Source organism: Euprymna scolopes, chromosome 11 (assembly GCF_053919585.1).
Source record: "Euprymna scolopes isolate OS-2025 chromosome 11, ASM5391958v1, whole genome shotgun sequence".
NCBI classification, from domain to species: Eukaryota; Metazoa; Mollusca; class Cephalopoda; order Sepiida; family Sepiolidae; genus Euprymna; species Euprymna scolopes.
The window spans coordinates 102,355,009-102,373,387 of record NC_136492.1 but is presented as its reverse complement, the minus strand read 5'-3'; the positions used below and the strand labels follow the sequence as shown (position 1 = coordinate 102,373,387).

The 18,379-nt window shown below is 33.7% G+C and overlaps 1 protein-coding gene across 6 annotated transcripts in view; it reads left to right on the top strand.

Annotated features, from left to right (window-relative positions):
• LOC145288020 (phospholipid-transporting ATPase IF-like) overlaps positions 1 to 18,379 on the top strand; it is a 238,769-nt gene that overhangs the window by 209,440 nt on the left and 10,950 nt on the right. Inside the window, exon 30 of one of the 6 annotated variants that reach the window (XM_080136024.1) lies at positions 6,332 to 6,361. The exons of the other annotated variants lie outside the window; for them this stretch is intronic. The gene's annotated coding sequence lies outside the window, so the exon portion shown is untranslated. The remainder of the gene's footprint in view (positions 1 to 6,331; positions 6,362 to 18,379) is intronic. 6 annotated transcript variants of the gene reach the window in all.

Sequence of the window (18,379 nt, the reverse complement as noted above, 5' to 3'; positions counted from 1 at the left end):
GGAAAACCCCGTCATATGCCCTGTATTTAAGAATTCAGGTGATCGGTCATCTCTCTCTTAGTACAGACCAATAAGTTTCCTGGGCGTCATGAGTAAGTTGCAGGAATCTGCGTGAAATAGTCAACCACCTCAGCAAAAATAACCTAATAATAGAATAAGAGTAGTGGTCGATGGACAAAAATCAGAGGCCTGCCGTATTAATGCTGGAGTCCCTCAGGGGTCAATCCTGGGCCCAACTCTCTTCCTGATCTACATCAATGACCTCCCTAGACACATACTTAAATCATTCGTTGACATCTATGCTGATGACACGACCATCTACGGCAACACATCAAAGGCTGTAAATGACAAAGTTCTCTCTGATTCTCTCTCCTCTGATCTCGAGCGTGTGGTTCAGTGGGGGAAGACGTGGCTGGTAACTTTTAATGCATCTAAAACCAAACTCCTATCCTTACATCATCAACGCTCTGATCCCCATCTGGCATCAATTGGGATGGATGGCTCTCGTCTGGGAGAGGCCCCATGTTTTGACAAGCTTCTGAGTTTGACCTTTACTCCTGATCTGAAATGGAACACGTACATCAAGTTTGTTGCCAAGAAGATATCTCACTACTGATGCAATTCTCTATCTATATAAAAGCCAAGTACGTCCAAGGATGGAATACTGCTGCCATATCTGGGCAGGAGCTGCTAAAAACAGTCTATCCTGCCTTGACAGAGTACAAAATAGACTTCGTGGCTTAGTGGGGGATGCCCTTTTCTCTACCCTGCAACCTCTCTCCCACAGAAGAGACGTTGCGAGCCTTTCCTTGTTTTATCGTTATTTCCATAGCAGGTGCTCGTCTGAACTCCAATCTCTGGTCCCCCCTCACCAATCTTTCACGAAAAACACCCGTCTAGCCGAATCCACTGTGAAAAATTTCCCCCACTCTTTATCTGTGCCTAAATCAAAACGTGGATTCCATGAACAAAGCTTCTTTCTTAGAACTGCACGCCTGTGGAACTCTGTTCCGTCTGCCTGCTTCCCACCTGACTACAACTTGGGAACTTCAAATTTCTCTTTGATAGGTTCATAAGATTAGTGGTTGATGGGCAGAAATCAGAAGTTCCCAGTATTAATGCTGGAGTCTCTCAGGGGTCTATCCTGGGTTGAAATCTCTTCCTGATCTACATAAATGATCTTCCAAATCACATCCTAAGATCATTCATACAAATTATGTTGACGACACTCTCATCTATGCCAACACATCAAAGGCCATAAATGACCAAGTTCTCACTGATTCTCTCTCCTCTGATCTTGAGCACATCGTACAATGGGGAAAAAGGTGTCTGGTTAATTTTAATGCATCTAAACTCAAGCTTCTATCTTTACATCATCAATGCTCTGATCCCCATTTGGCATCAATTGAAATGAATGGCTCTCATCTTGGGGAGGCTCCATGTTTTGACAAGCTTTTTGGCTTGATCTTTACTCCTGATCTGAAATGGAGCACATACATCAAATCCATTGCCAAACTCGCTGGATAAATGGTGGTATCCTTCTACTGCTCTAGTAGATATCTCACTTCTGATGCAATTCTCTTCCTATATAAGAGCCAGATACGCCCAAAGATGGAGTACTGTTTCCACATCTGGACAGGAGCGGCTAGAAGCAGCTTACCCTGCCTTGATAGAATTCAAAATAGACTTCGTAGCATAATGGGGAATGCCCTTTTCTCTTCCCTCCAACCTCTTTTCTGCAGAAGAGATGTTGCGAGCCTATCTCTGCTTTATCGTTATTTTCATGGCAAGTGCTCATCTGAGCTCCAATCTATGATCCCCCTTGCCAAACATTCATGAAAAACACTTGTCTAGTTGAAACCACTATTAATAATTTCCTCCACTCTTTATCTATGCCTAAACCTAAATGGAGATTTCATGAACAAAGCTTCTTTCTTAGAACTATACGCCTGTGGAACTCTTTTCCATTTGCCTGCTTTCCAGCTCACTACAATTTAGACATCTTCAAGTCCAATTTAAACAAATTCTTGATGAGCCAACCCCTTAAGTAATCCAATTTACCAAATTTCCACTACTAACGATTACTACGATATTGTCTCATTGACTACTATACACTCATTAATATTTATCCTCGAGTGGCCTCTGGGCTTTGATAAGTGGTGACTCCTTTCTAAATATATATATATATATATATATATATATATATATATATATATATATACCTTTTTTACCTTCTAGAAATGAAAACACAATTTAGGTATAAAATAATTGTATAAATTATATGAGTATATCATTTTTATCTGATTTTTTTTTCTATTTTGTGATATAAAAATTTAATGCACTTAATTTTATCAGTGAAAAAAAATTGTAAGGGGAGAGAGGAGGCTAATTACCATTATTGGCATAGATAATTACATTGGCATGACAACAATACAATTTTTGAATTCTCATACCCACGCCCCTCCCCCCCCAAAAATAATGACAAAATACAAAATCAACTATAATACAAACAGAAGGTAATCATGGCTATTCAAATTCATGAAAAATCATTAAAACGTTAACAAATGACAAAATCTAATACAAATATTTTCGTATTTTACAGAGAATTAGAGTAAAATATGAGTAAAAAAGTAATAAAAATTCCAAAACAGTGCCATTGTATCCCTTAACACTTAAGCCTCCTAGTGGTCACTTTATACCTGCTTGCAAAAAGGGCACCACTGCAATGTAGACCACAGATATCAGAGGATCCTGTTTCATCAAATTACCACTTACCCCATATTGTCAAAGATTAGAAGGGCAATCGTCTGGCGGTGGTCATCAGAGTTTACCACTTTTAAGTACAAAAAATAAATAAAATTTGACGGTTATCTTTTTCTGTGTAAAAATAATTATTTTCACTAATAGTTATGGTTAGGTCGAAAAATTCATTATGCAAAGTTAAGATGTCATAATTGGACTTGGTTTACCTAAATATGGAACAGAAGTCACTAAAGCGTGAAACGAAAAACGAAATCATATGGAACCACTTCTTGTTTTATCATGAAAAAATAAAAAATAAAAAACTTTTATTTTTTACATTTCTATAAATATTTTTTTAATATTTAAAATATATTCGTATGGAAACATTTAATTTCAAAAAAAGTAATGTAAACTGTCATAGTTTACATTTGTAAAAATAATTTTCTAAATATTTAAAATATATTCATATGGAAAAATTTTCACAAATTTTATCACATCATTTTGTCATAAATAATGTATCATAAAACAAAGTAGGTACTTTTAATTGAATCATGAAACTGAAACATTTATTATTTTGATAATACAAGAAGCGTTAATAAAAAACTTTCATACATTATTTATGACAAAATTCTGTGATAAAACTTGTGAAAGACATAAAATATATTATTTCAAAAAGACGCCGTTTATAGAAATGCAAATAATAAAAATTCTCATTAGTTTTTCATATCACAAGTGTTAAAATAAAATAAACTATTTATAGAAATGCGAAAAATAAAAGTTTATTATTTTTATTGCTTTATGATAGCACAAGAATTGCTAAAACTAAAATATTTTTTTAAATAAATTATTTCCATATAGTTTTGTATTTCGTTTCATGTTTACTGACTTCGGTTCCATATTTAGATAAACCGAGTCCACTTCCGGTATCTTAACATAGTGATTTTTTGACATAACCATAGTTACAATGTTGCATTTGTGTAGAAAAAGAAAGAACACTTTTGCCAAACTCGCTGGATAAAAACCTGCTACTTTAAGAATTTTTGGACTGAATATATTATTTAGTCTCGACGATTTTAGTTTGTCATTTTTTGGGTTATCTCATAACAAGTGTAATTCAAATCTTGTTGGTAGCTGAATACTTGATGCTTTGCGAGGGCTATCAAGGGTATTTTTTATTGTGACGCCATCACTAGATGGCGTGCCTACGACGGCTTAAGAGCGCCCCATCTACCCTCAATAGAAAGATAGACTGTGCCGGTTCCTCAACCTGGTATTTTACTTCACGGTACATACAGCACCTCGCTTTCTCAAATGGTCACCCATCTGCTACTGGCCAGGTTCAACTGCTTAACTTTGATGATCTGGTGAGTACCAGTGTGTCAAACGTGAATGTGTTGACAAGATTTGAATTACACTACAAACTCGTGTAGTGAGTTCAATCTCGGCTGTGGCCATGCTGAATGGATGTCTCTTAACAATATGGAATCGAATGGTGAGCAAAAAGGAGTGTCTTGGCTACAAAATGCAGATTATATTGTGTCGAATATCCAGCAAAGCAATATAGCATTCACTTTCTGTTACCCCAGGAGGGTGAGATTCCCATATCTCAGCATGTTAAATTATTACATCATCTGTTCTCTTTCTTACTGTTACTGAAAAAGTGCAAGTTGAAGCTCTTGAAGGAGGTTTTCCCACCCCACTCGAGACTTTCGACATGCAATTTTTCCAAAAATTGGTCTGTTTGTTAAAAGAAATTCCTATTCACACGAAGAGAAAAACAATTCTCTCCTCACCAAGTTTCTAATTAAATTGTAAGTTTTACTCTTTTTCCAAAAACTCAAGTTTCACATCAACTAATAACATTGTCACACCATTACTTCTTTTGAAATTTCTGTAAAAGTCCTGATTTATAGAAATTGACGATTATAAAACATCCTTTTTCATTAAATAAGTTAACATCATTTAATCAGTTTGTTTGGCAGATTTGAGTGTATTTTCATATGATTCTCATCTTATGTTAATTATTACATAAATTTAACGACGTTTACATTTTCATCATTTTTTACAAACTTTCTTGTTAAATAGAATGTACTTATTAAACTAATTCAATTTTTGTTGTTTCTGCATTGTTGATTACATATGAAATATTTCTGTCTTTCATTAAAACAAGTGACATGTAAGAGGAGAATAATTCCAACTTTTTTGATGAAAAATGTCCAAACGAGAGGAAGAATAAAATAAACAATATATAACAATTTTAAATAAAAAATTGCCTCCTTTTTTTTTTTTAATTAAAACTGGTTTATTAATTATTTGAGGTTTAATTTATTCCAATAAATCTACATATATTTAATGTATCCTTCGAAATTTATTTGATTTTGTATTTATCTCCCCTTTCACACCCCAAAACGTTATCTCCCCTTTCATGTTACCCTTTTAAATTAAAGATCAAAATATTTCATTTTTGTTTTGTTTTAGTGCATTATAACCCCAAACAAGGCACAGTGCCACTTTGATATAGAGGGATACTATCTGGGACATAATTTGCAGGGATACTATGTAGGGAGTTGAGCAGCAAGATATCTGTTGATGTTACATTTGAACTTCTGCATGTCAGTACAGTCTGGGAAGCAGAAACCCAGAAAGGAATTTCAGAGTCTAGCAGTCCTGGGAAAGAAATTATTAGAGTAGAAGGCTTTCTGGTATCTGGGGATCTATACTGTGTAGGGGTGGGGCTTTGCTGCTTATTGAGCTTACATCGAGGGGGTACAAGGGTTTGTAGTTCATTGGAGCACATACCCTTAAAATACTTGTAAAACAAGCTGAAGGATGCAACATTTCGTCAATAGGACAGAGGTTGAAGCCTAACTGATAGTACAGCACCTATAAGTTGGCGACTCTTTTTTTAATCTTGTCTAAGAGTGAGAGACTAGCAACTGGTGCACCATCCCAAATGTGGCAACAATACTCTATACATGGGGGAATGGTGGCCTAGAGGTACAGGATGCCCTCAAGCGTAAGTAACTTTCTAGCACTGTAGACATATGTAGACAACGATGCAACAGCACCTAAGATTTATATCAGATTTTGTTCTAATCTTTAATATTGAAAATAGAGCAAGCGTTTAATTGAAATCTTGTATTTTTGTGCAATTCAGTGGATTTTTCTTCAGTAGATGTGGAAGCAGCGAAACCCAAAGAAAATGTGGAATGGAATGATGAGGATGGACTTGAGGGGAAAAAAGATAAATTAATACATAGCCAGAGATAGGTTGATTTTGAAGTCAATTTCTAAACCCATCCAATACATGTCAACTTATAAAACAGATGTTAAATCGAATATGATGAGGATTGTAATTTCATTTTTTTGTTTGTTTTGTTCATAAAGGTTAAGCAGATAGTGAAATAAACTACCAAAACTCAATATTGGAGGTTTTCTATTATGCTCTTAACCAGGTTTTAATTTTTGTTGCGCAAATCTATATTAAGCATCAGATTCCATTGAGTGAATTCAATATTATAAGTTTACTGATTATACTGATCGATAAAACAAGCTTACTAACCTTTCTTCTATCATTTTTATTCATTAGTATTCACGGATTTAAAACTAATCAAGGGAGGTAAGTAACTAAACCACTTATCTTACGCAAAACCCTGTTTAGAAATCCCTTCCCAAACAAACCTGCTTTGTGTGATTCTACATCCAAACGATGGAACTTTTTTGCTTTTTTTGATTCAACAGGAATATTTCTTCAGAGAATTTATTTTTTGTAGTTCTTCTGTGACGGGAAAAGTGTACTATCTGTTCTTTGAGGCAGTATATATTTCTTATCTCAATCCAGAGTGCCTCTTTTTTGGAGAGCTGGATTTTCTGCATATTAACAACAGGCCTTGTGTCTAAACTTGTCTGTTTATCTTTAGTTTCTATGCATATATATATATATATATATATATATATATATATATATATATATATATATATATATATATGTGTGTGTGTATGTGTGTGTGTGTGTGTATGTGTGTGTGCGTGTGTGTATGTGTGTGTGTGTGTCGATATACAAACACACATGCTTGCACATACAGATTTGGCTAGTACTAAATGGGTGACTATTTGGGAATTCTAGGCATCGTATATGCTTTCCGCTTATCTCGGCATTGTTTCCAATCGTCTTGAACCTCCACTTGCCACTGGTATTTGACAATGTTGACCCAGGAGAGGTGTGGTTCGAGATTGTGCAACTCTTGCGACAAAAATTTCACTCACAGTGGATAGCCATAGTCTGTCAAGACTGAAGGAAGCTACTATATATATATATATATATATATATATATATATATATATATATATATATATATATATATTGTCTAAAGAACCTTTGATTAAAATATGTAATAATAAAAATAAAGAATGCAGTTTAAATTCCCGGAAATAAACTAAATTTAATCTATCGCAGACTTAGCACCTACATAATCTGACGTCTAAAAAGTTTACAATTATAAAATAAAATTCAATTATATAATGATAAAAAAAAAGACAAAAAGGAAAACATTAACTAATTTTGTTAATAGAAATAGACTTAGAACTTGCATAAGCTGACTTCTCCAAAGTCTACAATTATAAAAGAGAATTCAACTACAGAAAGATAAAACAAGAAAACAGAAAAAAAGAAAAAAAAGAAAAGAAAACCTTACCTATAATTTTTTTTAAATATAAAAACGGGGATCCTCAACTGTCTACCATGTAGCTGTTCAGAGATTTAAAAACAGGGACAGCTGTGAAATACATGGCTCCCCAGTGGAAAATACCACTTCCCCAATAACAAAATGATGAACAATACGGTTAATACTTATACTAATATATATAAAAAATAAAATAAAAAATAAAAAAATATTGATAATATATATAAGCAAATTTATTAATAAAACTACAAGATCTATTCTGCGACATATATATATATATATATATACATACACATATATACATTTATATTTCAACACTTCCTTGGAGAAGTCTTTAAATAAAGAAGAAACGTTCATGAATATACAAATAATTTTGTTTTTTGATTTTCTGTCACTTTGGAATATTATTTCCACAATATTCAATTATATATATATATATATATATATATATATATATATATATATATATATATATATATATATATATATATATAAAGCTGAACATGTATGTGTGGTCACGAATAGGCTCCTATATGGTTGACTATTTTAAAAAAACTGATTACATATAATGATAGAAGATGCATCGAGGATCAGGAATGGGTATTATTGATCTGGCAGAACAGTGGTTCATAAAAATTGTGGGGTCTGCGTTCGCGCCTGGCCCCCAAAGTATGGAAATAAAAAATGAAAAAAAAATGTTTACAAGGGTTTTTGATATAAATGTACATAAGAATACTTTGATAAGTATGTTTCAACTTAAATAGGGATGGTATAATAAAATTTTGGGAGCTGCGTTCGCATGGAAATATGGCACAAACTTTAACAAAGACTTTTCATATCTATTTGTGTAAGTATACTTTGATAATTATGTTTCAGTTTGAAGAAATGTGGTATAATAAAATTATTGGGTGTTCGTTCGCGCCTGACCTCCATAGAATGTAAATATGTCACAAAGATTAACAAGGTTTTTTAAAAGGGGTGAGGGTCCACAATAACACCTTAAATTTAATCTTAATTCACGTTAGCTTTTATTTATTTTTTTGAGTTGAATCATATTGTGTCGAATAAATTCACCTCATAAATTCACGTTCTTATTAAAGTGAAAACCCCAAAAAAAAAGGGCGGAACTTTAGACAATTCTCGACACAAATTTTGCATAACTCTGTGTTTTTCTTTCTCCGCTTGCACGTAGCACTCTTTCGAAAATAGATAAATAATAAAAAATAAGAATGTTACTTGTTATCGTGTCAAAAAAGGAAAAAATCTTGCTCACGTGATTATGTGTCTTTTTAAAAACATTTACATAAGCTTTTTTTTTATTTATATATCTGTTTAAACTTTTTTGTCAGTGTACTAGAAGGAATTCAGTTGATTACAACCCTTTCTGCGTGTTCTTTACATTACAATAGTACAACCCTGAATCAGACAGCGCAATACTACACCGTTCAATACTGTAAAACTGAAACAAAGCTGTTCTGATTGAAAAGGGCGCCATTTTCTTCTTATTCATATTTTTATCGATTCTTTGCTTTAAAAACTAAAGTAATTACGTGTTTACTTTTTTAATATCCCATTTTGCTGTTTCGGATTATTTTACTAAAGTAAGTAAAGCTTCATTATTTTTCAAAACTATTTTTGTTTCTTTTTTTTTTTTTCGATATTTCGTCGATATTATTTAGTAAGAGTGTTTAGCATAAAAGCCAACAAACGACTACCCGAAAAAATAAATATACAAGAAATAAATGTTACCATAGTCAATAAAAGTTCAATTCATGTTTTATTTTGTTTTGAAATAGTTTTTAATGCGCTTTACTTGAAATAATTTCAGCGAACCAAAATTAAAACGAAATTTGAGGCGATAACTACTTAAATGAATTTTTATATAAACTACACATGCATTAATCGAATATTCCTTAAGCACAAAATAACGGAAAACATTAAAATATGTTTATAAATATTCCTTACGTTGACGGAACTCTTAACACAGAATGCTCAGGTGCCCCTCCTTCAAATTGAAAACAGGGCTCTCCATTTCAAAGTCACTGCCATTTTGATTTTTTTTAACCGGTTTGTGAATAAAAAAAAGAAGATTTTTTTTACAAGCTACTTAAAAATACAAACCAATGAACTTTTCTACCATAAAAGTAACTTTTATTGACTATGGTAACATTTATTTCTTGTATATTTATATTATTATATATATAACGTTTTCTCTTTGTAAGGAAACATCATTTTGTTGGTCACTCTTGGCTAAGAATGGAAACAAAGTTGATATAAAAAAAATATATTTTCGCGAAAATTATCTTTACTTTCATCATATTTTGCTTAGGGTAAAATTTTTGAGTATCAAAACCTATCTCTTTACAACCCCCTCCTTTTCATAACCTATCATACTTTCATCAATCACAGTCCATTTTCTGTAGGCTGTTTTTGAACCCAGTCAACGACGGGTACTTCTGCTAGGATATATATATATATATATATATATATATATATATATATATATATATATATATATATATATATATATATATATATATATATTCACAATGATCAACACAACAAAATATAAAATGAGAACAACTTATTGTGTATTTTCTTATGTGTTACAACTATTTCATAACTGTTTGGACTATTTTAAATATTATATCATTTAAAAATATTCCAAAACAGCTGCTCTTTAGATGGGCAAATACATTATTTATACATATATGAATACATTCATAATCTCTATTTTTAGAGAACAAGCAGTTGGACCTACCTACACACCAGCCTTATATTTTCTTTTTGGTTTTTATTTTTCGATAGCCTTAATGTTTAGTAATCGCCCCATTTTCGTATTTCTACTTTTTAAATGATATTTCAACCAATTACCTGTTTTAATATGAATCTAATCTTTTGTATGTTTTTTTTATTTCAATAATTATTTTTCTTTCCCAATTTATTTAATTGATTTATTCCCAAATACCAATCCACCCCTTTAAATTCTAGTTTTTACTTATATGCTCGATTATTTCTTCCACAATCCACGATAGTTTCGTACAAACTTTGTTCACATTTTACGATCTACTTATTAATTCATACTTAATATTTTATTTCTTAAGAAGGAACCGTGATTAAAAGGTTATTTTAAATATTATTGATTAAAATTCATCTTCATCCGATACTGATTATGCCAACAATCTAAATTTTAAATTTATCTTGTCAATTCTTATCATTATCCAAGTATTTTATTTTAATTTATTATCTTCCTCTTTCTTATTATCCGTAAAATCTTTACGTTCAAAAGGAGATGACTGTATTTATTCAATTTTTACCAATTTATCAATTTATCGAAATTCCATGCATAATATTTTAATATTTAGACTTTAGTATTTATTAATCACCTTTGTTTTATTTTAAACTTATAATTCCAACAGTATCCTATTTATAACAATCTGAGTTCAATTTCTCACTTAGCTTTCTTCCACTTTATGTTATGATTAAATTTATTTTAATCGATCCTAATCTTCGTGTTATTGTTACTTCTATTTCTCATATTTAGATTATAATCATTTTCGCTTCTATATGTTAAGTTGATGATCTAATAATTTATTTATTACAGCATTTTAAAATCTTAGTATTAAATTTAAGCATTCTCTTTCCACACTTACATTTTACCCTCAACATCTTCAGTAAATCTTTCCTTGTCCAAATTTATTTTAATCAGGTTTTAGGCGTGATAACAAGAATTTATTTCTATAAAGACAGCTTTGTATAACATCTAACTTTTGTTTACAATTTCCTCTTTAGAATTCACTATATAGTATGCTTCAAGTAAACGCAGACTACATCTTTTTGATCTACTCGGTTTATACTTTCTTGCTTTATCTATCATTATAATTCAAAAAATTTTTTTATTCTTATGTAATTCCCTAACCCAATCACCTAATGCAGTTATATTTCTCTTCTTATTTTTAATACTTATTTTTATTCTATCATTATTTCTACCGTTATCCTCATTCCGATTTGGTTTATTTTCTGGTCCAATGTTAAATGATGCAATAGTGTTTCGATATCTATCATTAAAATTAAATTCAGATCCCCCTAAGTATATATTTTTTTTACTATTATTCACCTTAACTTCACATTTGTTAACAATTTCAGAAATTAAGCAACTTCCCTCCAATGGACATTCGTTAGGTATTCTACAGTTACATTTTTACTCAATATTTAATTCACCTGGTTTAATTTTATTATTATTCACTATTTTATTAATTTGACCATTATTTGAACTTATAGTTTTATTTAGATTTGCAGCGGTTGAGAATGAAAGCTTTACTGTGTTCTTATTAATTATTTTACTTAATCTATTGTCTGGGGGAAAGTTCTTATCAATTATTTTGTAAAACTCTTTGAGGTTTAGATTTTGGGAGCTCATCAGATATTGCCTGGTGCTCAGAATAGTGGCACGATGCTAATGGTCAATTTCTAAGAGACGCATACTTCCTACTCCTCTGGACAGATATAGCTAAAGCAGACACTGGTTTCTCTATGTTATTCTGTACAGTAGGCACCTCCAATCCGTTGTGTAGAACGTCATCATTATGCACATAAAGTAGTGACGTCATCATTTTGTGTGTTTACTATAGTTTGGGTCAATTTCTATGGCAAATCATTTATGCAGAAATTTATGAATAAATAAAATGTACAATCAAAAAATGGAAAAAAATCGATATAAGACTCACCTTTTATAAAAGAAATAGATTTTTAATAACGAACTACACAGACGATAAAATTAATCTTAACCTGTTCTGTTGATGATAATAAATAATAATGGCAAGCAATCTACGAAAGATTAATGCAAGCAACAGTAGTCACTAGTTTTGGCTTTTCTGTGCCAGCGTCTCAAATCAAAGGTTCTCAAGTCCTTCACCACCCTTACTCCAGGCACGCCTCCATGCTGGTCTATCTTCAGCTAGCTTCTCCCACACATTCACATCGATGCCAAGAGCAACCAGATCCAATTTGGCCACGTCTTTAAAGCACAGCACCGGGCGACCGCAGCTTCTTGTTCCATTTACCAGTTCGCTGTATTGGATATTCTTAGGGAGACGCCATCGGGCATTCTGTGAAGATGTCCAAGCCAACTCGATCGTCGGATCTTGAATGTCTGGAACAAGGAGCAGCTGCCGGCACGTCTTAGTACCTCTTCGTTGGTGATTCTATCCCACCAATTGATGCTCATGATATGTCGCAAGCATCAAAAATGGTAGACGTTCAGTCTTTTCTCGTGACGAGCATACGTGGTTCAAGTCACTGTTCCATACAGTAGGGTACTCATAACACAGCATTTGTAGATGCGGCATTTTGTGTGAGAAGTGAGGTATTTATTGAACCATGCTCTTTCACGTAGTAGGTTGAAAGAAGATGCTGTTCTACCTATGTGCGTTTGTATATCCTATTCAATGGATACTCCCTTGTTGATGTTGGATCCAAGATATGCAAAGTTCTCGAAATCACTAGTTCGTAACCATTGATTGATGCGTCACCCTGATGCATCACAACTGTCTTCTTCACACTGATTACCAGTGCGAACTCTGCACAAGCAGTGCTCAATTTGTCAAGCAGCCGCTGAAGTCCACTTGCGGAGTGCGAGACCAATGCAGCATAATCTGCAAACAGCAGCTAAAGTATTAGGACTTTTCAAATCTTGGTTTTGGCGCGTAGGTGAGCCAAGTTAAAAAGTTCTCCATCAGAACGAGTATGAAGGAACACACTGTCTTCGTTCTCGTGATTTCCAAAAGTGGTGCAGAAGAACTGAGAAGAAGATGCCAAACAGTGTGGGAGCCAACACACAACCTTGCTTGACTCCACTGTACATGGGGAAGTTGTCAGACATGTCACCCTCGAAGAAGACTGGGGCTGTCATGTTGTCATGGAGCGATCTTATCAAACTAAGAAGAGTTGGTGGACAGCCCAACTTTTGTAGGATGGCATCTCTACTCACCATGTCAAAAGCTTTTGTAAGGTCCGCAAATGCAATATGGAGAGGTCTACGTTGTTCTCTGCATTTTTCCTGGATTTGACGCATTGAAAATATCATCTCCGTGGTTGAGCGCCCGCTGCGGAAGCCGCATTGCGATTCTGGATAAACGCGATTTGCAATCTGTTGGAGCCTTGGAAGGAGCACTCTGGCAAAGACTTTGCCAGTGACACTGAGTAAAGATATACCACGGTAGTTATTGCAATCTCCTTTATCTCCTTTCTTGAATAAAGTGACAATTTTAGCATCTTTCATAGCTGTTGGAAATTTTCCATTGCGCCAACTGGTGCAGAGGAGGTCGTACAAGTGCAGGAGCAGGAACTTATTGCACTTGAGCAGGTCTGCTGGAATCGCATCGGTACCTGGGGCCTTCCCTACATTCGTGTGTTGGAAAGCTACTTCGAGTTCTGACAGATGGAATGTTGTCCAGTTCGACTAGGGTGTTGAAGTTCAGAGTGGAATTTAAAGCTGTGACTGTGATGTTGCGTGGTTCACCATATAGTACAGAGTAGTGCTCCACCCAGTGTTCAAGCTGCTTCATAGGATCAGTGATGAGCTCCCCTGTAGTAGATTTTAAAGGGCAAACTTTCTTTGCGCTTGGTCCAGTTACCTTGCGGAGTCCACAGTACATCACACATAGTTTACTGCAGTCAGCAGTAGTCTGGATTTCGTTGCACAGGTTGTTCCAGTAGTTGTTTGCACAATGCTGAGCAGCTTTCTGGAATTGACTGTGTGCCTCTTTCAGCTTGGGCAGGGTGCTGCGTGTCGGCCTTCTCACATAGTTCTTGTGAGCATCGTTTTTGGACAGTAGTAGAAGTTTTAAGATTTCTGCATTCTCAGCCATCCAGTATTTGTAAGGCGGCTGCTTGGTTCCAAAGGATGTGACTGCAGCATCATGCATCGCAGTTTGCAGGATTTCCCAGGATTTATCCAGGTTCACTGTTTCCCCTGGTGCAGAATCTCTCAGCTTATTTTCGAGTGCAGTGCGAAACGCATTGATGCTGTCATTGTTCTTCATTGCAGCTGTATTGAGACTGTTTTGTTCTGTTGGTACATGTATCTAAACATAATGTCGCTACAGATCTCCATACTTTGTTGGGGAAAAAAACGCAAATTTTGATTATCACCTCTGTAATTTAAATAATCAAATTCCAATGAATTTTTTTTTTTAGTCGATTTTGCTTTTGTAATTTTTATTATCTCAAGAGTCATATATTCTATGATATGAATATATTTTTTTTATTATTGGAAACCTGTTATATAAAAAAAATCTGTTTGAACTTGATATCGCGTAATATTTGAATTTAATATCATTTAAAGCTTTTTAAAAATAATTATTTTTTAGAATTCTGTCTTTTTTGTTGTAATTCAAATAATTATATTACCGAGAAAAATAATCAAGAGAAATTTTTTATTTTATTTTTTTTTTAACATTATAATATTGATTTTATGTCCAATTTTATTTACAACTTTAAGGTAAGTGAAAAAAAATAACAGGATTTTATGTCTATATAAAAATAACTATTTTTTAATTATTTGATTTTTTCAGCTTTAAAAAATGTTGAAATTTTTATCGACCTATATTTTTTTTTTTTTTTTAGTTTTTGTAACATGAAATATAGGGGCGGGGTAGAACACCTAAAATATATATATTTCCTCTAATATATTCAACAAAACCTACTTTTATTACATAAGTTTATTTAATAATGAATAAATATCGAAATTTCAGGAAATATGACTATTATTTGATTTTTGCTGAATTTTTAAAACATGAGTGTATCTATGGGTTAAAAAAACGTCACTACATAGGAACATTGTTTTAAAGCGTCGATAACGTAAACACGATTTTTGTCTCGCATTTTCATTATTTTTGTATGCTGTAAAAACTTTTTAAAAAATAGCAGCTTATTTGAAGCTTTTTCTTTTAAATGGTAAAAAAGTTAGGGTTATATTAAATTAAATTACAATTACATCGCGTTACATACAGAGGAGTTAAAACTGCGGCAGATGTTGGAGGTACCTACTGTACAGTGTCAACATTTTCTGCGTTTTAGTGTTTAATCTGTTTATCTCCCTTTGTGACTAATCAACAATGCCAAAACCGCGTGTTATCACTGGCATGGCTACTTGGTTAATGGCAGTTAGCTTGTTTTTGTTTATAAGTTCTGTTTTATAAACTTTCTTTACACAGTATATATATTCACTACCAATTTTTTCTCTCATCTTGGCATGCTGAATAGAATCGTTCTTTTCCATGCCAAGGTATTTGTATTTTTCTTGCTTTCCTAAGTCCTTGATATAAGTATCTTCATCAAGCTGTATGCTTTCCACTTGGAGCTTTTTCCAAGCTCTGGTGGAGCACTTGGCACATTTGTCCAAACCACACTTCATTCTAATATGGCTGGAGAAGTTATGTACGACCTGCAAGAGTCAACTGAAGTAAACATCTGAGCTGGTATATAACTTTAGGACATCCATGAAGAGTAGGTAGCTGACTCTTTCGTTTGGATCTTGTTGGGAGCCCTGGTTCATATTGTAGGCACACCAGCTTTTATTTAGTAGTTTGCTTAATGGATCTATTGCCAGGCAAAAAGAGAAAGAAGATAGGCTATCCCTTGGGAAGATTTCTCTTCTGATCTTGACGTTAAAGATTGTTACAGTTCCATTAGTATGACTTAATGCCATGGCTATTTGCCACATTTTTATATATACAAGCAAGGTGTCTTTGGTAACTGAATAGAAATCCAAGCACCACAGTAGCCACGTGTGGGGCACACTATCATATGCTTTTCTGATAATCAATTCAAGCCATACTTAGGTATTTCTAGCTCTTCTGACAGTCTTGAAAGATGGTCTTATTATTCAACAACTAAGCCAGTGAAGAGCTTATAGATAGTTGTGAGAAAGCAGATTGTTTGTACTTACTAGGGTATTGTGTTTCACGCGTTTTAAGTATGAGAGTTGTATTAACTGCTGGTGTTACCTTTTCATCCCTCAATAGTCTGGTGAAGCAATTGTTATCATTATTATGAAGTACTGTTTGTTGCTTAAACCAGAAATTGTGTAGGTTGTCTGTGCCAGGATTTTTTTATAATTCTGGAACGCATTCAGTTTTTGTTTTATCATGCTAGCTGTTGTATCTCCCTCTGGCATTTATGGTTTGTTTTCATTGTTTTCTTGGATCATTTGCCTCTTCATAGTGGATAACTTCATTTTCAAACAGTCGCCTAGAATAATCCTCCAGCTCTTGCTTTTCAAGCGGCTTTTCTGTCGTCATTTTGTCTGTTAAGCTTTAATAGAATAGTTGTGCATGTTGTTTAAAAAGTTTATTTTCAATTTTCGCCCTATTCTTTTTCTTATTTTTTAAAGATTCTTTTGGCAAGTGCTGGGATTCTGCTCTCAAGTTCTTTGTTCTTCAGCTTCCTTATTTCTGTCCCATATTTGACCTTGAGTTTGCAGATGATGTTCTTCAGTCGTCCATGCACTGTAAGGAATTGTTTGATCTGAGACAATTCCTTTCTGTAAAAGTTCAGCAGATTTTAGAGCTTCCATTTTTAGTGTCGTGTTTTGTCTTTTGCTTTGAACTCCCATTGCTTTTGCTTTTGGGAAATTAGGGATTTTTTTCGAACAATATAAAGTCTTGCAGCATATGAGATCTGGTTCAATTCCATGAAGGATGCAATATGTGGGTCAAGTCTCTGGAGAGCAACATTAACCCTTTTTATTGCTGCCCTAGTAGCTTTCATAGTTTGTACTTTTGGCAGCTTAGGTCTTTCCTCCATCCCCATCATATGACCACCTCAATAGTCTTACATAGTTCTTCATAGGCCAACTGCTCATCATTCATTTCCAACAATTCCTGATGTAGTGATGCCTATACAAATGTTGCCAGCTGTGTACATGTCGATAGTGGCAAGGAAGAACCAAGGTTCAATAACGAACTGTTATGGCTTTTTACACTGTTACGTGCTGGGGATGAAAAGTATGTATTTTTTTTTAACGAGAACTAATACTTTCTTTTGTATCTCACCTCAGCCTCATTAAAAACCTTCAGACTGTTGTATCGTTGACAGGTTATTTGGGTGGGGATGGGAATATTTCTTTTGCCTAGATAGAAGTGGAAGAATATTTCTCTCCAGGTCTCTGTCCTTTGTTTTTGCTTGGCATATTTTGTTTGAGCATACTCTATATCATACAACAATGTCCACTTTTCTTCCCTCTCCCATCTCTTGTCTCAATATAATTTCTTCCTTGATAGAAAGGTAGTCATTTTCTGCCTCCTTTGGGGCAGCATTTCTTATGAGAGTGATCTCTTCTTCTGTCATATATATTCCCATCTGGAAAACCAGAGATCTTAGTTGGGCAATCAGTGTGCTTTTCTCTTCAGGAAGGTCAGTTTCTTTTATTTTCTCGGTTAGAATTTGATTTGCTGCTTTGCTCCACATTTCAAACTTTGAAGCTTCTTATTTTCTTATTTTTTTCTGCTATAAATGATGGAAATAAGGGGTCAGTATCTCTAACCCTAACCCTAACCCTGGTTGTCTTCTGTCATGGCTGGCATGTCACGTTCAAAATCGGCATTGTTTGCTTTTTTCCATTTGGTGTATAAACGAGTTGAAGGGCCCTTCTACTCCGAGGTGCAGGTTTGCTAGTATTTGTTTTTCTTTTTCTTTATATTTATATATACATGAGTTCTTCACTGTCAATGGCTTTTCATTTTTTAATAAAAGCTACCCTCTATTGATAAAGCAGGTGCTCTCATCTGTAACCCAGGGGATGTACTGGATGGCTTGAAGAGAGAGCACATAATTTAAAAAAAATATTTAGTCACAGTTTACTTCTTTTTTTTTTTTACAAGGGAGTTACCACTTACGAAGGCCCGAAGACCACTCGAGGATAAGGGTTAATGAATGTACGGTAGTAGTTTAGT